Source organism: Ambystoma mexicanum, chromosome 7q (genome assembly GCF_040938575.1).
Source record: "Ambystoma mexicanum isolate Mex_15411 chromosome 7q, UKY_AmexF1_1, whole genome shotgun sequence".
NCBI lineage: Eukaryota > Metazoa > Chordata > Amphibia > Caudata > Ambystomatidae > Ambystoma > Ambystoma mexicanum.
In genome coordinates, this window is record NC_090941.1 from 768,198,400 (window position 1) to 768,223,940 (window position 25,541).

The following is a 25,541-nucleotide window of genomic DNA, read 5'->3' on the forward strand; positions in this document are numbered from 1 at the left end:
ACTCATGGTGGCATCCCCATAAGAATATAAAGGTTATAGTTTTTACTCTCATTTTGATATACTCTAGGCTAGATTGTACATATGCTGGTAATAGGCTGGTTCATAATATTCAGGACACATTTATAAGGAACATCACCTGTTCTTCTCATGCCCCAGTTTCTTGATTCTTTGAATTCCCTCTTCTAGAGAAATTCCAGAGAGTTTGGACATTGAAATCTGGTCTGCAGAAAGATCCTATCATTTGGAAGGAGGTTAGAAAAGGCATTTTACATTTTTGGAAGGAAATCCCTAGCTCTCAGCCTAATGTCAGCTTAAGATGGGGCACCTTTAAGGGTACCTTGGGGGGCCTACTGATTGAGAAATCTGCTAGACCTAGTAACACACACTGGTTGACTCCCTTGCAGTGGTAGGCCATTCCAAACTGAAGTATGTGCTGCCCGCCTACCTGACTTCATCTGCTGCGGACACCCACTGCCCTGTCAGTTGGAGCTGGACACCCTTCTTAAGGAGCTTCTTAATCATGAGTCTAAATAGAGAGCAACTGGTTCATGCAAGGCTTTTCTGGCCCTACAAAGGACAATTACACTGATTAGAATTTTGTCTTTTAATAAAGACATATATTCAGACCTAAAACAGTGGTCCTAACTGCATTTACTCTGTCAATGGTATCTCACAAATATCCATATGTGAAGTACAGATTATATTTACAGCTCGTTTGTCATTTTTTCAATTATTAATTAAGCAATATAACCCAAGCGTCGGGGACATTACCGACTCAGTAATGCCCCCGACGCGAGGGTTATATTGCTATTAGTACCCCGGCCCACAAAAATTGCGTGACTAGGGCACTAAAAGCTTTTTTTTTGTCCCGAAACGCTGCAGCGTTTCAAGAAAAAAAAAAAAGAAAATGGCCGCCACCATGGAAAGGGAAAACGGAGTCCGTTTTCCCTTTCCATGGCGGCCATCGGGAGCGGACGCGCTGGGACCATAAGTGTTCCCAGCGCGTCCGCTCGCGAAAAAAGGATCAAAAAGAAGGTAAGTGGGGTTGGGAGGGCGGGAGTGGGATGGGCAGGAGAAAAAAATATATATATATATAAAAAAACGTACCTGCGTCCCCCAGTGGTCCGAGTCTCCAAACAGCTGGAGGCTTCCCTCGTCCCCCTGCCGGGGATGCAGGAACAAGAAGGTAAGTTGTGGGGGCGGTGGGAGAGAAGGGAATAAAAAAAAGACTTACCTGAGTCCCCGGCGGGGGGCGAAGGCAGCCTCTCAGAGCCGCGGGGAGGCTTGGAGCGGGGATGGCCCCGCTTCGAGCCTCCTCATTGGCTGAGGGGGTGCCACGCCCCCCCGGGAACAATGGCCGTGGAATCCCGGCTAAGGGATTCCCGGCCGGGTAACGACACGGCGAGAGCCAATCAGAATGCGTGTTGCATTCTCCTTGGCTCTCGCCGGGTACTAATATTTATTATCCTCCAAAGTTGTGCTCCTGGGCGACCTAAATCTGGGAATTAATGACCCACTACACTTAAATGTAATTGTGTCTACTGAGTGAGGAACTTCTTGAGTGGGGATCTCATAAGGTGTACTCTCGCGACCCGTATGTTAGTGCTATTAAGGTTGGCAATGGTTTTCTTATTTTATTATTTTATTCTTGTGTCGCAAGGATGTAGGTCAACACGGAGACATAGAGTCCCTCAGCTCCGTTTGTAAAGTAAGCAGTAGTTTGTTTGTGCCTACACCTCTTTGCGCCAAATTTCTGATGTAAATGAATAAAAGTACGTAGTCAAGTTTCTTCAAGTATTTTTTCTTAATTTATTTGATATATGTTCTGCCCATATGGATGACACGTGTTTCGGCGTTTCATTGGCGCCTTTTTCAAATCCGGGCTGAATGCAAGCGTAACATGTAATAAAACAAAACACAAAATATAACATATGAAATAGCATTTTAGCATATTTTGTAACACATTTAGTAGTTAGAATAGTGACTTAGGCTGTGTAGTATATCCTTTTAGCATTCTCAAATTGCATGAACACCTAAAAGTGCAGCACCTCTTAGTTACCTCAAATGGTTAAAAATAAATCCATTACAGTGACTATGTTAGTTTTTTAAAATTAAATTTGTGCAATCCGAAAAAGAAGTAAGTATGGGATGGCATGGACCTAACAATTTTTGGCTGTCAGAAAAGCATGTAAATTTGTTTTCTTACCCTTATTGAATGTAATGCGAATCTCCCTTTCCTTATTTCCGGGAATTAGTTTTTAGTTGAAGTGTATCACGGTAGTTCCAGGGTTAAATCCCACCTAAAACAAATTTGGTTGTTCTATTATGCTAACATTAGCCTTTTAACCTTCTATCGGATTGATTCTTTATGCATGATTCCCTGGCATATATTTAGACACATTTTAAACTCTAGTAAGCATGACTAGTAACATCTTTCTCATTGCATTTATGTAAAAAGTGCTATTCATATTTGCAATCCTCCAATCGCATTACATATACTTGATCTCATGCATTCTGTTACTCTAGCGGTCACTAGGAATTACTTTTTCAGTTACAATGACTGGTAACCGATTTGCTCCCCATTTGTGTTTACCAAAACACCCTTTCGCGTGAGTTTGAAATCCCAACCAAAATATATTTTGTTTATTCCACTCGGCATCAAGCGTGCTGAATTCTACATTGAGCATGCTTGTAGCGGTGGTCTTTCCACCCCTTAAAAGCACTTACCTACAAAATTCTCTTGCTCATGCCTCAAGCATTGGGGGTCCTGTTTTGGTTCTGGCAAATCCTTGTTCATAAAGAGTTACAGATTGCTAGTCCCTCTTTCCTTTTGTTCATTTACAAAATTCGGCGGCCATACTTTGGGCTAAGTTTTAGTACGTAAGTCCTTTTTTCCTTTTTGATGTTTAAAATGATCTGTTGCATTTGTGTTTAGTGTAACATTGATTTAAATTTAAACTTCCATATTTATCTTGCGCGGCTGATCTGTTACTTATTATTATGTCCAAATTTACAAAAATTAAAGTTAGAGGAGTAACTAATTTTTCACTATGTTTATTAGTATTTTTTTCTTCCCCCCCACAATCTCTTTATATTATGTATACCTAAGACAGTTTCCTGTTGGGAATGGTGCATTATGGTAGCTTTAGTTTTCTTCATTGACCATTATTTTCTCACTATATTTTATTAGCATTCTTTTCACAATTTCAGAATGGTGCATTGTGGTACCTGTGGTTTGATGTAAATTTCGCCTCTCTCATCTGTTTAACTTTCATCTGATTAGCGGTTTCGCCCATATAGGATCTCCCCATGTGTATAGCTAAAACATATGATTTAACAGTGCACATTCTTTTCACAATTTCAGAATAGTGCATTGTGGTACCTGTGGTTTGATGTTAATTTCGCCTCTCTCATCTGTTTAACTTTCATCTGATTTGCGGTTTCGCCCATATATAGGATCTCCCCATGTATATATCTGAAGCATATGTTTTAACATTGCAGTATTCAATAATATTTTTCTATGCAACAAATTATAATTGAAAAAAATAGAAAACAGGAAAAAAACATTTTTTGTAATTAATGAAAACAATTGCAATATTCATAACAAGAGTCCTGTATATTATCATTTTTTTGGTTTTGTTTCTGCTATTTCTCTGCTACTTCTCCAGCATCACAAAAAATGAATCATTTCATTGTCTGAATTTAATCCATGTTCCAATGTTTGAAAATGACAGATTAATCTGGCTTCTTCTTGCCTTAAGCAAAGTTCTTGATTTCCTCCTCGTTTGCCCATTTTGATTCTTTTCAGTCCAATAAATCTAATGTCTTTTTTATTTTGCATTTGGTGTTGGTTTTGCCAATGAACAGATAACGGGAGGTTTTTGTCTTCACTTCCTATGGCTGAAATATGTTCTCTAATTCTAGTTCTTAACTCCCGAATGGTGCTCCCAATGTAAAGCAGATTACATACACATATCACTGCGTAGACCACATGTTTGGATCTACAATTAATTTGTTCCCTAATCTTGTTTTGACACCTTCCTGGTTCGTAAAAGTAACTGTTTCTTGTAGTGCATAGTGGCACATCGAACAGAAGCCACATTTCCTGAAACCTGACTGCGGTTGTCGAAACCATGTTTGTGATCTTGTTTCTTCTTCCTCCTCTTCGGACATCATAGAAGGACTCAACATGTTTTTCAGAGTTCTGGCTTTCCTATAAATTATTGTTGGATAATCTTGTATGTGTTTCTCGATATGTGGGTCTAGTTTTAATAGATACCAGTTCTTTTTTAGAACTTTTTTAATTTCTGTGTTGTTTGCACAATATGCCGTAATAAAATGAATAGTATCATCTGGTTGTGTACTTTTGCTGCTTTGAGATAATGTTGATTGTCTGGTCATGTTTTTGGCTTTCATTTTTGCACTTTTAATTGATTTTTGTGAGTATCCTCTGGCCTTAAATCTATCTGATAACAGTTGACATTCACTCTCAAAATCTGATAATTCTGTGCAATTACGTCGTGCTCTAATGAACTCTCCTTTCGGAATGTTGTAGATAACCGGTTTATGGTGGCAGCTAGTCGCATACAGTGTTGAATTGACTTCCGTCTCTTTTCTGAATGTTTTTGTGTGTAATTGTCCTGTGGATACAAAGATGGTTAGATCCAAAAAGTTAATTTCCGTTTTGCTGCTTTACCCAATAAATTCTAGGCCAAATTCATTGTTATTTGCTTGGTTTAGTAAAGACTCCAGTTCTTCCGGTGTACCGTTCCAAATAATTAGTACATCATCGATGTACCTTAGCCATTTGATTATTTTGTTCTTAAACTCAGGTATTTGGTATATGTGTAGGTCTTCAAACATTCCCATTACAATGTTGGCAAGGGCTGGGGAATATTTAACGCCCATTGCGACTCCACGTATTTGTCGAAAAAACTGATTATTGAAAATGAAAACATTATTCTCTAAAGTTGTCATGAGCATTTCTTTAAGCATGCATGCAGAGTTGAAAAATGACGCAGATCTATTTTTGAAAGTATAGTCCATTGCCTCCAGGGCCAATTCTTATTTAATAGATGTATATAGATCCTTGACGTCCCATGTTGCTAATAAGTATGTATCTTGCCACTGAATTTCTTCTACAATTTTAATGGCATCTGTTGTGTCTTTCAGATATGCCTGTATTTTAGGTACTTCAGGTCTTATTATATTGTCAATATATTCCGCTATAGGTTCTGTCGCCCAACCTGTGCCACTTACAATAGGCCTTCCTTCTGGGATAGTGTCATATTTCTTGTGAACTTTCGGAAGAAAGTATATGATTGGAATTGTAGGTTTATTTACCCGTAGGTGTGTCTGCTCTTCATCAGTTATTAGTCCTTGCTGGTGCCAGGCGTTAATAAGGCTTGTCAAATCTTGTGTTATTTTCGGTATTGGATTTCCTATTAATTTCTCATAACATTCTGGATTTTCCAAGTGGTTCATAGCCATCTTTATGTAATCCACTCTATTCATTATTATAATGTTGCCACCTTTGTCCGCTTCCTTGATAACCAATTGATGATTTGATTGTAATTTTCTTATGGCAAGAATTTCATTTGCTGTAAGATTTTTGAGATTAGTCTTGTTTTTTATTTGTGGTCTTTTTCTTAAGTAGTATAAATCTTGTGTGACGGCTCTGTAAAATGCGTCCACCATGTTATCTGGTGATAGCTGGGGTGTGAACCTGGATTTGGGTTTCAATTCTTTCATGGAAAAAGGAGTTGGCTGTATTTCTAACTCATGAATGGTTTGATGTATTGGATAGTCTCCTGGTTCTTGTAGGGATCGTAATAGGTGAATACCGCTTAGTTCTTCTATGGTTATATCACTTCTGGTTATGGTTTCAGATGTTTTTTTCCTTTTTTCAACTTGAGTCGCAAAAAATGTTTTAAGTTTTAATTTCCGAACAAATTTGAAAAGATCCACATGTATTTCTATGGGTTCAAACTCAGTTGTCGGGGCGAATGATAGGCCTTTATTCAATACATTAATTTCATCTTCAGTTAGTATTTGGTTCGATATGTTCATCACCAAGTTATTTATTTCTGTTGTTTTTTGGCAGCTTCTTTCGACGCCGCCCGTGTTAATCGTTGATAGGCGTCTGAGCCGTCTGGATTTTCTGGGTCCTCCTGATCCTCTCTTACCTCTCCTCTGACTCGTTTCTGTGAGATGTCTGGTGCTTTGCTGATCTGAAAACGGACTTGTTTCGTCTGAATGTTTCTGTTTCCTTGTTTGTATCTTTTGATTTGATTTAGAAATCCTTGTCCCTTCGGTTTTGAGGTTCCTAATACTGTTTCCACGTCATTCTCATTTTCGGGTTCTTCCTCTGCCTCTGAACTGGACGGTGAAGTGTTGGGAGTAGTCTCTCTTGATGTTGGTTTGATTTTATTATATTTCTCTTGGAAAGTGTATACTCTATCCTCTTGTTAATCTCTGTCATCACGATAGAATTTTCTCAATTTTCTCAATTTTATCTCGTCTTGATATTCTTTGAGAATTTCATGCATTTTCAAAAAGTTATTTTCTTTAGTCACTTCTAAGGCTTTTGCCTCTTTAATTTCCTTCTTTATATTTTCAATTGAAAAATATTATTGAATGCTGCAATGTTAAAACATATGCTTCAGATATATACATGGGGAGATCCTATATATGGGCGAAACCTCTAATCAGATGAAAGTTAAACAGATGAGAGAGGCAAAATTAACATCAAACCACAGGTACCACAATGCACTATTCTGAAATTGTGAAAAGAATGTGCACTGTTAAATCATATGTTTTAGATATACACATGGGGAGATCCTATATGGGCGAAACCGCTAATCAGATGAAAGTTAAACAGATGAGAGAGGCGAAATTTACATCAAACCACAGGTACCACAATGCACCATTCTGAAATTGTGAAAAGAATGCTAATAAAATATAGTGAGAAAATAATGGTCAATGAAGAAAACTAAAGCTACCATAATGCACCATTCCCAACAGGAAATTGTCTTAGGTATACATAGTATAAAGAGATTGCGGGGGGGGAAGAAAAAAATACTAATAAACATAGTGAAAAATTAGTTACTCCTCTAACTTTAATTTTTGTAAATTTGGACATAATAATAAGTAACAGATCAGCCACGCAAGATAAATACGGAAGTTTAAATTTAAATCAATGCTACACTAAACACAAATGCAACAGATCATTTTAAACATCAAAAAGGAAAAAAGGACTTACGTACTAAAACTTAGCCCAAAGTATGGCCGCCGAATTTTGTAAATGAACAAAAGGAAAGAGGGACTAGCAATCTGTAACTCTTTATGAACAAGGATTTGCCAGAACCAAAACAGGACCCCCGATGCTTGAGGCATGAGCAAGAGAATTTTGTAGGTAAGTGCTTTTAAGGGGTGGAAAGACCACCGCTACAAGCATGCTCAATGTAGAATTCAGCACGCTTGATGCCGAGTGGAATAAACAAAATATATTTTGGTTGGGATTTCAAACTCACGCGAAAGGGTGTTTTGGTAAACACAAATGGGGAGCAAATCGGTTACCAGTCATTGTAACTGAAAAAGTAATTCCTAGTGACCGCTAGAGTAACAGAATGCATGAGATCAAGGATATGTAATGCGATTGGAGGATTGCAAATATGAATAGCACTTTTTACATAAATGCAATGAGAAAGATGTTACTAGTCATGCTTACTAGAGTTTAAAATGTGTCTAAATATATGCCAGGGAATCATGCATAAAGAATCAATCCGATAGAAGGTTAAAAGGCTAATGTTAGCATAATAGAACAACCAAATTTGTTTTAGGTGGGATTTAACCCTGGAACTACCGTGATACACTTCAACTAAAAACTAATTCCCGGAAATAAGGAAAGGGAGATTCGCATTACATTCAATAAGGGTAAGAAAACAAATTTACATGCTTTTCTGACAGCCAAAAATTGTTAGGTCCATGCCATCCCATACTTACTTCTTTTTCGGATTGCACAAATTTAATTTTAAAAAACTAACATAGTCACTGTAATGGATTTATTTTTAACCATTTGAGGTAACTAAGAGGTGCTGCACTTTTGAGAATGCTAAAAGGATATACTACACAGCCTAAGTCACTATTCTAACTACTAAATGTGTTACAACATATGCTAAAATGCTATTTCATATGTTATATTTTGTGTTTTGTTTTATTACATGTTACGCTTGCATTCAGCCCGGATTTGAAAAAGGCGCCAATGAAACGCCGAAACACGTGTCATCCATATGGGCAGAACATATATCAAATAAATTAAGAAAAAATACTTGAAGAAACTTGACTATGTACTTTTATTCATTTACATCAGAAATTTGGCGCAAAGAGGTGTAGGCACAAACAAACTACTGCTTAAATGTAATTGTGCTCACTGATTCCATTCAAGCTCTCAGCTTCACCCAACAAATCTCCAGCCCTATGCACGAGAAGGGCCGAATACTAGACAGGTTAGTAGACCTTAACTGCAACATAGACATCCTCTCCAATGAGCCTTTACGATGGTCAGACCATTATATCATCTCATTTATCATACCTACTAATAATCAATTGAAAATCCCAAGCATAATTGCTCCAGCGACTCTTTTGAGAAACATTAAACATGCCTCTTCTGAAACTTATCACAGAATTCCACTCACCAACCACTGACCGTAGCACCTTGGTTGAATTATATAACCCAACCATGCTTCTAGCAATGAATGATTTAGCCCCAGTGACTAATCAAAAACAAAGGCCCCAAACCCATTTAAACCTTTGGTTTACCCCAAGCCTTAAATCATTGTGAGCTGTTAAATGTCGCTGGAAAAACAACCCTTCAGCTTCAAACAAAGATAACTTTACCTCAACGGATAAACAGGCCATACTTTTTTACTAAAAGTTCCTCCTTTAATGAAAGGATTTCCAAAGCAAATTCGGGTTCCTGTGAGCTCTTTGCCATCCTAAGGAATGGGAATCCCCAGCCCCTTTAACGCCTAAATGCTCTAATGACACAGTATGGTGCTCCAGCATACAAAATGCCTTGCTTACCAAAATCTCTGCTCTCCAAAACAAAATATTTGACAAAAAATTCAAAAGTGCCCCTACGGAGGTACTACTAGACTCAAAGGAAGCGAGTTTGGCACTGGACACAGTTCAAGTCCAACAATTTTAGTTCAACCCAGTCTCTGAACCGGAAACCATCAAACTCATCCAAGGTCTAAAACCATCAAGATGCCAAGGAGACATTTTCCCAGCCACAGTCATTAAAGCCTGCACTCAGGAACTGGCACCTTTCATTACTGCCCTTATTAATGTCTCATTTGCCTCCAGCTGTGTGCCTTCCAACCTTAAAAATGCTTGGGTCTTGCCACTCCTCAAGAAGCCAACGTTAGATCCAGACACTCCTACCAATTATTGTCCAATCACAACAGTACCATTTCTGCTTAAAAGTTTGGACAGAGCGACCTATCTACAAATCCAGAATCATCTACAAACTAACAAACTCCTAGAATTGTGCCAGTCAGGGTTCCACCCGGCCACTGGATAGAATCAGCTCTAATAGACTTGAAAATACAGATTCACGAACTGAAAGACTAAGGTAAACTTGCCCTCCTCCTCCTACTTGACTTACCCGCAGTATTTGACTGGACTGCCTCCTTTCTATCAAATAGAACTATGAGAGTATTCTCATCCATGGCTTCAAGCCAGCCCCGGTTTCTTGCTCAGTTCCCCAATGCTCCTCTGTTTCCGCAACACTACACAATATATTCACAAAACGTCTCTTTGACCGCCCAGACTCATCCCCCCATCAGGATCCTATACGCTTCACATAAACACCCCTGGCAGAATCTACCAAACCATTCAAGCCTGGATGGCCATGCACTCATTATGCCTAACGATGATAAAACAAAGTTGCTCTTGGTCAGGTCTGTTAGGGGTTTTATCATAGGGCTATTACATAACTTGGGTGGTATTTTAGTTGTGTGGTAAATTGGTGGTAAAGTGGCGGTAGTTTAGTATTTTGGTATAAAAGTGGTGAGCATATTTATAATACTGCCCTATGTGATGAGCCAGCCTTTCCCTCTTTGTATTTATATTCTGTCTTAGGGTTGACTGTAAATACAAATCACTGGACCTTACATTTATAGGAACCTAATAGCACCATGTGTTATGCCGATGACTTATATGCGACATCAGCCTACCGTTTTTAATGGTTCTGTTCAGCTTCCAGCATGCACAGCTGAATACACACACACATGCATCACAGGTTTTCTAGCTTGCTATCTGGTCCTCCAACATATACTTTCACTTTACCACAGGAAGTAAACGTTTTACCGCTGTCGGTTGCACTATGACACCTTCCTATTATTCCCCTCATTCTAAGTAACCATCATAGACAAAAAATGCAGCCCCACCGCTTCTGTTTTTTTTATATGTATGTAGTATTTTGAAATAGATGTTGCGATAAATATATTACACACTCAACACTTTTGCAGAAAATACATGAGCTAGCTTGTACACAATGAAAACACATTTTTTTCTTACCAAAACTTGAAACTGTCTTTGCATCCATTTTGCTGACACGATTGAAAGTCTAGTTTACTGCCCCTTTGAGCCCAATGCATTACCTTTTAATTTGCTGTCTCTATTTGCACTTATTTCTACTGACTCCACTGAAAATAATTTCATGTCATGTACTACTCCACATAGGAGTTTTGTAATGTCATGTATTATTCTACATCACCCAACCATTACTGAATAAACTTGACAAAACTTACAACGCCTTCATCATTGACGGCAATACTATCACAGTTTTGAAAGAAGTTAAAATGCTGGGCGTATCCTTAGACACTTCACTGTCACTATCAAGACAGGTAAATGCTATTGCTTCAGCAGCAGCATATACCACTGAACTAATCATTACTAGTAGACCTTTCCTCACTGCTGAGAGCTGTGTCACACCAGCAAGGGCCTTGATAGTCTCCAAACTGGACTACTGCAATGCACTCTTCACTGGAACGAACATGACCAACATCGAAAAGCTTCAGACTGTTCAGAATAATGCTGTCAGAGCTGCCCTAAATTTCCCTAAGAGAGACCACATCTCTACAGTCCGAAGAAATCTTCATTGGCTGCCAATGTGCGAGCGCATTCTATTCAAAACCTTGTCCATAACACACAAATGCCTGACCAATACGGAACCTAGATATCTCACCAGAACATTCCTAAAACTACAATCCATCAGACTGATACGGTCTTCCTAGACCCATCTCCTTTTGATACTTAGATTGAGGCTACAAAGAGCGGGTGGGTCTAGCTTCCCAGGAATAGCTGCAAACAATGGAATGCTCTACTGCTGCCTCTAAACGCCGAAACATCCTTCTGTAGGTTCCACAAATGTTTCAAAACATGGCTATTATCACAAGGCTAACAAATGAGTGCTAGCCGTTGCCCGCAGGATATCCATCCTAAGCACATTTCCTAAAATATGAGCATATTGGTTATTGATTGTGATTTGTTTCTGTAATCTGTCTCTCTATGATTCCCCTCCATTTTCCGTGCATATGTCACCCTTTTTACCCTACGTGACCAGTGCCTGATGCCTCCCTGCTTGGTGCACTATACAAATCCCAAATAAATAAATACATAAATAAATAAATAATCTCTTTCAGGTAAAACCTCTAAGTGATGTTTTAGAAGGTGTAATGCAACTAATCAACAACCATCATCCAAACTCAAGCTCTCCAGTGGCATAGACTTTAATTTGTGTTTATTGTGTCAATAACAAAAGGAGGTTTGGGACAACAGAGGATGAGCTCACTTTTTCTGTGGGCAAGTTACATTGAAGTTATTTATGTATGATTGGATGATCACTTTGGAAGCACTGCACACTTAATCAACGTATTCCGAATATGTAAAATTCTCACTTAAAGAGAGAACATTTCAATTTATTTGGTCCACTTCCCATGTAGCAAACTGCACAATGTATAATTGTGCTTTGAACTTAATCAATTGCATTCAGGGGAAAGGACCATGTACAGGAACTCTACTGATTTATCCACAATCCTTGTGTGGCGTTTCTGCAGGTCCAAGGACCGGATAGAGACATTGCGACACTGTGTCATGGATTGTCCTTGTTTGGTTAGTACCGGGCAAAGGATATTTAGTAGATTTGGTGAATGTTTTGGGACATATTAAAGAATCTGTTCTGGTCCAGGCTTATGTGGGGTTAGAATGTTTCATTCATTATTTATGTGTGTTGTTTTTTAAAGTAAATTGATTTATTAACTGAAAAGATATAATTTGTATGTTTTAGTGATGCTTATTTATGTACCATGTTTCAATTTTGTGGAAGTTTTATTTTCAACCATGTCACAATAAAAGTAAAATAAATAAATAAATAAAATAAAACGGAGGATTGAGTTCAAAACTCAAAAGCTCACTGAAACATTACTTGATGGCTCCAGAATTCGAAATGAGTGTGACAAAAGTGTTTATAAACACTTTGCAGAAGACTTTGAAAATACTACTACAGAAGAAATACTTCAATGCAAGGTGGCAGTTGTAGTGTTACAAGACGTCTGCACATAAGGGTAATCTTGATAGCCTACAGAACAGGTAGTAAACATTACTGGCAGAACATGAAGATGCTGATGCGAGTTCAGTGATCAGGAAGGAGCTTCCCTATAGGAGGTCGCCAAGTACTGGTATGAAACACCATTCTGCTGTATAGGCACCTAACTCATGCTCAATAAATAAATATTGAATTGCATAAAAATGCCCGCCTGTTTTGCAATAGACCTGAAGTAGGAAGCATCAATCTCACACTGTTTGCACAGATATGGAGGTCAGAAGATGTATAAAGCTCAACAGTTGATTGGAAAAAGTCATTGGAAATTGAAGTTGAGTGGCTGCATCAATCAAAAAAGATGTTCACGCATTTGGCATTGTATATGTCAAAGAAATGCTCTGTAAAAGCATGCACCCAAGGGGCAGATTCTCAAATACATGCACATCTCAATGAGATGTGCAATGGTGCAAAGATGCACCTGTGCCATCATAGATGTAATTGTGCTGCACTTGCTCTCAAAGAAAATGCTTTCAAAATGCCCAGTGCACAAGGGTGCCCAATTTATTGTGAAAAAGATGCAGAAATAATTGGGAATTTAATGGCACATCTGATGAAATTGCATGTTTCTGGTGCATCGGTCAGATGGACACTTTTTATGTGCAAATGTCACCATGAGCATCACTTTGCACCAGAAACATGTGCATCTCATCAGATGCTCGAAACATAAGTCCATCTACCTTAAAAAAACATAGGAATCAGGCAATCTGCTTAATGTACATTCTCTTTTTGTCTTATTTGCAGAATAGGTCTGAGAATAAGACAGTAATGCTTTTTTTTTTTTACTTCGGCTCTGCGGTGATACTACTTTTAATTGTGGATCACTTCCCATGGTGTAATTGTATAGCATTTAAATGTCACAGGTTGTAGTTTTTCCATATCATTCAAACAATATCATGGAGCAATACCTATCAGTGTGTTCAATTAGGGAAGGATAAGGCATTCAATTAACAGTCAAATGATTGCTAGACAGCTACATAGAGAATGTTCTACTTCCTAATGTACTTGCCTTGTTCTGACCATAAATAGTACGAGATATTGAACCTCTGAAAGTAGGCTGTGATGTGTGTTGGCATCATGTATTGCCAAAACATCTCTGTGAATATTTGAAAGTCAAATGCACTCACTGATCAGTGGCCTGATCAAGTGGCAACCATCTATCAACGTACTATCCTGCCTCATGCTTAATTTGATATATTAGCATGCTTTCCACCAACTTTGAGCTCCTTTTATAAACTGGTGCATCTCTGAGATTTGCACTTCTGTGGATGAGGCACAGCTATTTCTGGCAAATGATTTGGCCCACCTCAGATTTGTGGACTTCTAGCCCAATATGCTGTGAAGTATGGCATTTTCATAAATTGGGTAATTTGCAACAAACCATGCAGGAAACTAAGCACAACAAAGTACAATGAAATATGAGATGGTGTGGATTTTAAAGTCTGCAGAAGCGTCATTAAAGATAAAACAAATGACGTAGGAGAAATTGGCACATTGGGAAGTCTGCCAGGTGAGGATACTCAGAATGATGGCAATAGAATAAACTTCATAGAATTACCCACCTCAGGCTATGTCTTGGTCCGCCTAGAAATATTCAGCAAAGTGACTATAAAAACGGGTTAGCCCCCCTAAAAAACAACTATGCTAAGACCATACAATCTGCCCCTTTATACATCTATAAGCTTGCCTTAAACAAATGTTCAATACGAGCCCTAGAGAAACCCCATTACAAGGTTGGCGGGGCGGGAATTCCCCCTTCCTCCATGGCCCTTCCCCATTCCCATTTTTGCCCCATAGGGCTCAATGGGAATGGGGAAGGCGCTAAGTACGGTACCGCAAATTGCGGTACCGTACTTAGCACCAAGGTCCCTTTGCGGGTCGGGTGGTGTAGACCAGCCGTTAAGGTCGAGTCCTGCAAAGGGACCTCGTAATCAGGCGCTAATGGGTTAAAAGCGCTGCAGCCTTTTACGGCGCCGTTAACCAATTAGTGCCAGGGTCGTAATGAGGCCCACGGTCTCCTTACATGACCCTAACATTTGGCCTGCGGGCAGTTTACACATTAACATGCATGCAGAGGTCAAGACGTCCATGTTACCAACAGAAGAACACTGTCCACCATCTTAGAACACAGGGTGAATTTGGAGCGAGAATCAAAAAGGCGGATGAACCTAAAATGGCGACTAAGACTGATCTTAAGGTCAGGAACTTGCGACGCGGATTTCCTCGCAGAGCGACTTGGCTTAGGCCAATATACATACATATACATTCAAGAGGGTATAATACGATTTCCCATTCGACAAACCCTCCTTTTGGCCTATGCCAAGCGCTAAACTACTTCTAGTCACTCTACGAATAACTCCATGTCTCAACGTCCATACACCCTGAATCACTATCGGAGATATCAATTGCCATTAGGTCAGTTACTAAGATCTCTTTCAGCACATATTCATTGGAGTCCTTATCTGGGGCATATGCCTTGCGTCCTAATGTACCCATCGCCTGTGCGCAACATGCCCCTAGCATCGAACATATACCAGGTAGACATTGTATACAACAACAAAGAAACAACACAACTCCTAAAATAATCAGCAAGATCATAAGTAGTTCCCAGCTTGTTTTTGATGATGCTGTTGTGTCTTTCCACTAATCCAGCACTCTGAGCGTGTCTGGCCGAATGGAACCTTTTATCGATCTGCAATCCCTCACATATCTGCAGAATTACAGCAGCGATAAAATGTGGACCATTGTCCGAACAGATGACTCTTGGTAGCCCGAACCTCGGGAAGTACTTCTTTAACATAGTCTTTGCAGTAGTCATGGCTGTAGCGTCTTTGACAGGAAAAGCCTCAACCCATTTGCTAAAAGCACAGATGACAACTAACACGTACTTTAGATTATTACATCGTTCCATCTCAATGAAATCAAAGTGGATAACCTTGAAGGGGACAGAAGGTGGACCAAAACTACCCCTAGGAGTTGATGTGCCCTTTCCCACATTATGCTGTAAACAGATCATACATTCCTGAACAAAGCGTTCAGAGGCTTTAGAGATTTTATCATTTACCCATACTTTTTCCAACATTTTTGCGATTTTTCGAGCACATATATGTGTGGCACCATGAGCCATAACAACCATAATCATAATGTATGCGTCGGGAAGTAGCCACTTCGCTTCAACTCTGTCCACCCAACACCCATCATCATCAAGTTTTCCCAAGCCCTCAGCCCATTTCTTGGACTCTTCTAATGTGGCATCAGCTTGGATATCCCTTACGGAATCAATACCCTCAGCCATAGTACAGGCATTTGTGGCTTCTCTTGAAGTATACATGTCTGAAGAGAGATCAGTGGCAGTCTGTTTAGCTTTCTGATCAGCAAAAGCGTTCCCTTTTCCTACATCATCTACAATCTTCTGATGCGCTGTGCATTTTATGATAGCTAGCTGAGTAGGGAGTGCAAGCGCTGAGAGTAGCCGTACTATCAAGGAGCCATGCTGGATTTTTGTACCATGTGAAGTCAAGAACCCTCTTTCTGACCAAAGTCTCCCAAAGTTGTGAACCACCCCAAAGGCATACTGGCTGTCAGTGTATGTATTCATGGTAAGCCCTTCAGAAAGTTCACATGCTCGAGTCAATGCTATAATCTCTGCGGGCTGCGCGGAGTTATGCGTAATTCTCTTGGTTTCCACGACTGTGCTCAATGTAGTGATTGCATAAGCAGCTGTGGATGTACCATCCGGAGGTTTGAAACAGGAGCCATCGCAAAACAGCTCCCCTTGTGGATTGTTCAAAGGAGTATCTTTCAGATCAATCCTACCCTTTGTCTCTTGTTCGGTAGTGTAAAGGCAGTCATGTGACTCTTCATCACTAAAAGCAGTACCTTGCAGGAAAGGTAATAGTTCAGCCGGATTAAGAACACAACACCTCTTAATTTGTATGTGTGGTGCAAACAAGATCAATTCATATCTCGTCAACCGTGCGGAAGTGAGGTGCTGCGTTTGAGTTCTGTTCAGTAGAACATCTACAGAGTGAGGTACCATCAGGGTTACAGCATGGCCTAGGACCATTCCCTCACTCTGTTTTACAGACGCAGCAGCAGCAGCGACAGCTTGCAAACATCTTTGCAAAGCGCATGCTACAGGATCGGGGCGAAGAAAAGTAACCGCACAGCCTATACTTCCCTCCATGTTTCTGTGTTAATACAGCCAAAGCACATCCATCACATTTATGCACAAACAACACAAAGGCCTTTTCATAATATGGTGTGCCCAAAACCGGTGCTGAGCACAATTCAGTGTTGAGCAAATCAAATGCACGCTGCTGCTCCATGTTCCACAGCAATGGCGAAGAAATGCCCTTCTTCGTCAGAGCCAACATCGGCTTAATCACTAGTGAAAAGTTGGGGATCCGCTGCCTACAGTAAGAAGCCATACCTATCAAGGCTCAAACTTCCTTCTGTGTATTTGGGACAGACATGCTAGAAATGAGTTTTATCCATTCAGGCATCAACCTTCTTCCCTCCTTTGACAGGAGATAGCCTAAATAGGCGACCTCCTGACAACAATATTGACATTTTTTAAGCAAAGCTTTATGTCCATGTTTAGCCAGGTGAATAAGCAACAACACAGTGCCCTCCTTAAAAGTGCTCTCTGAGTCAGCAGCTAAAAGCAAGTCATCAACATATTGAAGCAGTGTACAAGTAGAGGGCAACTCAAGGGTATCGAGCTGTTCTTTCAAAGCCCTACTATAAATGCTAGGACTCTCTGTGTAACCTTGTGGTGCACGGGTGAGAGTAAAGGTGAAGGTGAACAGTTATCAACTGTCCTTGTGTATGGGAATACTAAAGAAAGCATTCTTTAGATCCACAACACTAAAGTAAGTAGCTGAAGCCGGGATCATGGTCAATATCGTCGTCACATCATGTACAATTGGAAATTGTGGAGTGACAATCTTCTTAATGGCACGCAGATCAATTATAAAACGAAAAGGAATTGCATTATTGCCTTTTTTGTACACGGGCAAAATCGGACTATTGCACAAACTACCTGCAATTTCCTCAATCACCCCTCGATGTACAAAATCAGAGACAATGCACTTCAAAGCTTGCTCACCATCGACTGAAATCCTATACTATGGAATACGTGGCAGCTTTACTCCATGTTTCAAGACAATTTTAACAGGCTCAATTTGCAAAACACCAACATCGTTGTCGTCAATTGCCCACAAACACTCAGGAACATCATTAAATTCCGGCGGCAAAGGTCTGGTCAAGAATTGATAAACAGAAAGTTGCTGTGGTGAAATCGTCAAATGCACTCCATCAGAAGAACAATGAATTACCGCATTTAATTCCTTCAACAGATTCAACCCCAGCAAATTCTCTCCACAATTTGAAGTCAAAAGGATTGGAAATGGTCCGTAAAGGGACCCAAAGAAATAGGTACCGGCGAAGAAACCGGACAAACAACTGGTGTGCCAGTAAACCCTACAGAAAGCAAGTCACAGTGGAATGTTTGGAACCCGAGAATGATCAATGGAACACTTCTGTGCCCCTGTATCCATCAAGAATAGATGTTTCCTATTTCCCTCTATCATTTCAACGTAGGGACCTTTCTGATCAACGGGAATAGGCGTTGGTTCCAAACCCTGCTTCGGGCAATCCTAGCGAAACAGAATGTCATCAAAAGGAAATTCTTCTGAGAGGTAAGCGCAGAAGGATGATCAAAAATGTTTCTAGTATCCACACCTGATGCCTGATTGTCCTGTGATAAAGGTTGCTGTGAATCTTGTGAGAACTGACCTCTACCAGGGCCCCCCACAACCCGGGTGACCTCTGGATCATCTACCCATATTCCCAAATGTGTTATTTGACCTCTGTCGGAGGATCGGGCATTGTGCACGCAATGACCCTCTTGCCTACAATAGGCACCCTGGTTAATGTTTACAGGACCCAAGGGCGCATTTCCCTGTGGAACATACTGACCTCTGAATTGTGAATTACCCCCTCTAGGGCCTCTAACAATTTGTCATGATCTCTGCTTCCAAAAGATCAGGACTTGCCTGACTCCCTTGGAAGCAGACCCATAACCCCGGTTCCGAGTGCCAGCCAGTCCGAATTGGGACCTTTTGGACCCTGTCCTGGCGCCAGTGGCACCAGGCTCATAAAGATGCCCAGTCCCAGCGCTGGAAGCGCCGGGCTCATAATGCTTGGGTGGACTTACCTGCAGCAGACCATGCTGCTTACTTACCTGCCAGTTGAACCCCTGATCCTCTTCTGTTTGGGACTACTTTTCCTGTTGGGTGGGGCAGGAGCCACTCCCTAGGTTCAGAACACTGGAACTCTTCTGGAAAGCAGGAACTCTTTTCTTACCTAGGCGTGGCTGTGGAAGGAGACACCTAAGCACTACAGGAGGCTATTTAAACCACACCCGATGGATGAATCTTGCTTTGTGTTATTCTGCATTCTCTGCAGCAGAACGCTCATCGTGTCTTCTGCTTCTGATCCTGGGCCTAAGGGAACAAAGGCTTACCATCCTGGAATCCAGTCTTCAGCAGCACCTGTAAAGACAAAGAAAGAACAGGTTAGCACTACGGTCTTCAGTGGCAGCGCATCTCTTACCTGGTCCATCGGCTGTCACCAACGCCTCGTGCTGCATTCCGGCATCTGAAAGACAAAAGCTTACCTACTCTTCGCAGGCTCCGGAGGTCTTCGCACTGCATTCCGGCATCTGAAAAACAAAAGCTTACCAGCCCTTCGCACGCTCCGGAGGCCTTCGGCGCTGCATCCCGCATCTGAAAGACAAAAGAAGGTGCGTTTAAAGACATTGGGCAACTTTATTACTCACGTGCCATTACTCCTTCCCACGCCGAAACCAGTGGGTATTCCAGCACCCTTCAGCTTCTCTAAAGCTCCGAACTTGTACCTGCAAGATAAAAGGGACAGTTAGTGCGCATCGTGAAGCAGGCTACAAGCGCTTACTTACGTGCTTCCAGGCGCTTCTATTCCTCACGCGGGTTCGATCCTCAACTCTCATCAGCCCGCCATCCGCCATCGTCGGAACCCTGCAAAACAAGAGATATCATTACAAAAGACTTTTAAGACATTTGAAGTGCCCAGAACTTACCGTTCGTGTAGTTAGCGACAGACAGGAGTCCTCTGAGGTCAAGAAGCCTGCACCCTTATCCAGTGAAGAAACTGGTTACGGCACCCTGCCCCGAGGCAGATGGAGAGCTCGGCGTTCACTTACCTAAGGTGAGGGCGTTAACCTTTGGGGTTCTTCAGGAGAAGAGAAAGGGAAGAGGAGAGAGGCACCCAATAACCCCAGTTCATTAATTCCATATTTTCTATCTGCAGACATCTTACTCTTCGAGTCAGACATACAGTGCACAGAGGTCCAGCCCAAAGAGCCAACCGTGTGTTACACATCACCTTTGAAGATACGGCATTCACCCAGTCAAGACCGGCGCCTCTGCGGGAATCAGGTGAGCATTACACAATTTGCTGTAATAACACTTTTGTCTTCAAATCACCTTTCCTCTTTTCAACTCTTTATTTTTCATGATTGACACGATTCTCGTAGTACTGAACCATGTGCAGTACTTCTGATTGAGACTTTGCTTGCCAAGCACTCTCAGAAGACATAATTTGCGACTGGACGTCAGGCATGTTTTTCCCAGACTCTGTGCCTAAGTCTTGTCCACTGAAATCCGAAAATACCTGTTCGAACCGATTAAAGAACTCAGTAGCACCCTCAGACTTACCTTGAACACAGGCAGTAAGCTTGTCCCAAATAATTCTCTTTTCGGGAATTATAGTTTTCAATTTCGCAACTATTCTGTCAGGTAAAGTTAGTATCACCTGAGGCGGTCTTTCGCCAGCTGGCCTTTCTCCATCGAATCTAATTATGTTAGTCCATGTGTCTCCTAGCCCTGCTACATTGTTTATAGTTCTAACCTGTTTCCACAAATCTACGGGCAGGAGTACAGGAAATAACAGATCAATATCACTTAAAGTGAATACTGAGGATTGAAAAACAGACTCTATTTCTTTTATAGATTTTTCCTAATGTCGGGAATATATTGTCTAATTTGTTCACTTCCTGTCTTGAGAACGGGATGTGAACTAACTGCGACACATAATGTGCAGGTATTTCCTGAGCAACCGCACCCATTGCAAGGTTAGCAGGAATCTCAACTTTCGGGACAAATGTCGGAGGAACCTCTCTCATAGGCAACTGAGAAGTAGGAAACTCCGAACACTTACTAAGCAACAGAGCCACATCGAGCGCTAAAGCAGCCGAAGAAGTGTCAAATGAAAAAGCTCTCTTGTAAATACTCAATAACTCTGCGGAACAACAAATCTTTCTTTTTACACACTCACCATGTAGGTATTCTACCATTACCTGTATCACTTTCCTCTGCATTTCTGGCGTATACTGACTATACGTGTCATATACTTCTATGGGAGTTATCGATGTGTCTAAGATCCATTTAATCTCGTCTTTTGTGCAAATACGTATTTCCTCAGATATCGATTTATTTAAGGAAGGAACCGTTTTTGCACGAACATAGTACACAAATTATCTCCATCTTCATCTTCATTCTGTAACCTTTCCAACTCCTTTCTATACTCAAATACTCTCTCAACATGCTCTCGCACCTTCTCTGCAGTGTCTCTAGAGAACGCTAAAGTGTTCAGATCCCTCAACACTTGCGTTTAACCTATCCCACATTACACACAAATGAATCCCTAATCCCTCAATAAAAACATTTTTCTCAGGAAAATTGTCCATATTAGAAAGTATGGCAAAAACATTAGCTTGAACACCCTTCTCCATACAATGCTTAGCCCACACAATAAACTCACGTTTCTTCTCTGGAGGTACAGTATTGTGAGTGACAACCCTTGATCCTGCTCCCTGATCTACTACAAGCAATGTAGAACCACTTGGAAGAGGGAGAGTAGGCGAGTTCAACAGAGGTGTTATCACTGGTGCAACAGGTAAAGGCGGAGGAGCAGGTGGAGGAGTAGCGACAAAAGGAGGACCAACAACTGGAGGAGGAGGAACGATATGAGAGCAGGGGGGCAGGAGGAGGAGGAATAACAGCAGGAAGAGGAACATACACAGGTGGCGCAGTGGCGCCAGACCTTCGTTCATTCAACAATTTATCGATAAGTTTGTCAGAAACATGAAAGTCTTTAGAAAGATATATTTTCTGGATACCAAGTGAGAAAGCCCTATCCATATTCCTAGCTGATTTAGACTGTTTATTTTGGTCATATAACAATGCTTTTTCGGCGTTCGTCTTATGACAACGTGCATGCTTTTCTCTACTCTGAAGCTGCTGTAAAGCTTCTTTCTTCCAATTCTGTAATACATCAAATGCTGCAGGTCTAGCTTTTTTCTTCAATAATATAGATTCTAAATACTCAATACGAGGGATTTCAAAACTACCATTGATTGGCCACTGAAGTTCAGAAGCATGTCTAGTTTGTCTGTGCCAAATATCATTAATTTCTATACTACCAATGCCATGCTTAAAGTACAGGCTTACGGGCTTAAGCTGGCGCCGGTCGGCCAAATTCCAAAGATTGTCTGTCACTGCGGAATAACGCCCTGAAGCATGCAGACAATTTCCCAGGCATATCAGAATACTGGTGTTACCTGGTCAGTAATTGAACTCGTGAGTGCAATGCACCAAAACAAATTATCAGGATACTTAAGAATCGGGTCACGACTCACCTGATCAAATCCTAAGGAGGTCTGATCGGATTTCAAAATTTTCTAACAAAGTTTACCTCGTGTTTGGTGATTTTGGCACATCTGCCCACCTCGATATGTGGACCCTCATCAAGATGCTGACTCAGACCGCGTGCTCACCATCGAGGGATCGGACCGTGCATTGCTGCTGAGGTGTTGCTTCTCATTCAGAAAAGGGGCCCCTTTTACACCATCCGATCCCGGACCGATAGCCGTGTCAACCTTCAACGAGCTGGCATCAATCTTGAGGGTCCCTGTTCCGGCGACATCTATGAAAGCAAAAAGAAGATATCGAGGTTGAGTACCCCAAAAGTTAATACACCAAACGCGGGTTCAAAAGATACACAGATCTTTATTCTACAACTGAACAGTTTTCAAAGAACAAAGCACCAGATAGCTATCAGGCCCTCAGTACAACACAGCGAATACCAGCCCTGTTCGGTGTTTGCAGTGAGTGGCACTGTACATCAGAATGGTTGTGTCTTTTATACAATATGTAATCTGATGTTCAGCCCACTTGTAGGTTAACCATTTCCTTGGGATAGGGGTTCATGCCGAGTTCGTTCCTAATTTATGCATCTATACATTTACGGATTATCCTTAATACATTCCCCATCAGGTTACAACAGCAACAGTGTGTCTTTGGATTTCACATTGAGCCTTCACACATATCTTGTACACTATAGTCAAACAAGTGTTCACATTAGATGCTCGAACAGTATCGTGCACAATATATGTTCATGGATTAATATTGGTGGCACAGGTAATCCTCTATCCACAGGTCAACGAAGGACAAGGTCTCCTTACATGACCCTAACATTTGGCCTATGGGCAGTTTACACATTAACATGCATGCAGAGGTCAAGACGGCCATGTTACCAACAGAAGAACACTGTCCACCATCTTAAAACACAGGGTGACTTTGGAGCGAGAATCAAAATGGCGGGTGAAACTAAAATGGCGACTAAGACTGATCTTAAGGTCAGGACCTTGCAACGCAGATTTCCTCGCAGAGCGACTTGGCCTAGGCCAATATACATATATATACAATCAAGAGGGTATAATACGATTTCCCGTTCGACAGGCTAACCCGACAACAGTCTACTATGCTGTAGCACATCTTATTACTGGTGCACAGAAATTTGACTGAATAAACCCCATCATACACAAACTACATTGACTTCCTCTCCAGGCCAAGTTACTGTTGAAGGCTGCATGTATCATCTATAAAGCAGTCATGAGTAACACACAAGTACACCTGGAAGCTAAGCTCCACATATCTGGTGGCACATGCTCCTCATGCAGCAAATTGACCAACTGTCTCGAATCACAAATTCACCTGCAAAGAGAGAACCAACAATCAAACATTCTCTTGTCACAAACTCACCCTCTGTAACTCGATCCTGGCATTGGCCTGGAATGCTCTCACAATTCGCCAATTTCGCAAAGGTGGCTTTTTCATCAACACCTGACAAAGGACTAATCCCAATGGACACACAGATTGATTAACATGCCACAATTTGCAATACTGTGCTACTGTTAAAAGATGCCAGCCCAAACACTGGCTATCCACGACCTGGACAACACTCTGCTGCCCTTGAGCGAGGTCTGCACTTGAAACAATTAAATTAAATTAAAAAAGACATTCTCTGGAAGTTAGACTGTGATACATTATATTCAATATCCGAGCAAACTGCCCACGGAAAGAGTTTTTCAACACACTAACAAGAGATTATTTTGAGAGGAAAGGGACTTGCAGGAATATAGAGGAGAGGATTACCAGTAACCACCAGAAGGAAACGTGGCTGTGAGCACTCTCATGTGGGCATAATTCAAAGGAACAGAGGGCAGGAGGAGCACTTAATTGGAAAGGAGAGAGTGAGCGATGTAGCCGAGCTTTAGATGGGATGGATCATCAGAATAGTAGTAATGAGGCAACACGGGAGAGGACAACAATACAAAGGGGCAAGGATGCCCACTTAATAGGAGGGAGTAGCAGAAAGCAGGCAAAGACCATTGAGAAATGATCAGGTCAAATAACAACGGGAAGCAAGACAACAATGGCAAACAGGACAACTACAGACTGGTGGTGAGCCATGGCTGTGGAGACAGGTGAGATGGAGTTGGACAAGTAGACAAGATGGCATGCTTGGTAAAGAGACTTTTCCCCTAAAATCAAAAATTAGTCATGGGCGCTCCTCTATGAGAATGAACACGGCAAAAATTGCCTGTTCTTTGGGAAGGTTCCCACTCTAGAGTCTGCAGCCATACTTTAGCTCACTGTACCTTTCACAAATGGGAAATATCCATTTGCATGTCAGTCTTTGTCCCGCCCACATCTGCAGTCCAGCACCAAAATGCTATGGCAATTCCCTTCTGAACAAGAGTACCAACAGCAACCCCATACACTTGTTTCAGCCTTGTTGGGAATCATCAGTGAGGTGGAGCTGTGCCTCTCTGAGCACAGTGAGCGAGGGGATCATGTCTGGATGACCCTGGGAAACTTAGGGTGACTAGACCGAAGGCCTGTCAAAAAATGAAAAATGTGTCATGGGCGCTCCTCTATGAGAATGAACAGGTCAAATAACAACGGGAAGCAAGACAACAATGGCAAACAGGACAATTACAGACTGGTGGTGAGCCATGGCTGTGGAGACAGGTGAGATGGAGTTGGCCAAGCAGACAAGATGGCATGCTTGGTAAAGAGACTTTTCCCTTAAAATCAAAAATTAGTCATGGGCGCTCCTCTATGAGAATGAACACGGCAAAAATGGCCTGTTCTTTGTTAAGGTACCCACTCTAGAATCTGCAGCCACACTTAAGTTCACTGTACCTTTCACAGATGGGAAATATCCATTTGCATTTCAGTCTTTGTCCCGCCCACATGGGCAGTCCAGCACTGAAATGCTATGGCAATTCCCTTCTGAACAAGAGTACCAACAGCAACCCCATACATTTGATTCAGCCTTGTTGGGCGTCATCAGTGAGGTGGAGTGTCACACTCACCTGTGTCTCTGCAGGAGCAATGGACGAGCCTCCCTTGACCCCGAGTCTTCACTTCCCCTGTTTCACCGGAGGAATACCTGTCAAATACAAGGTGTACACTCAGACCTGAAT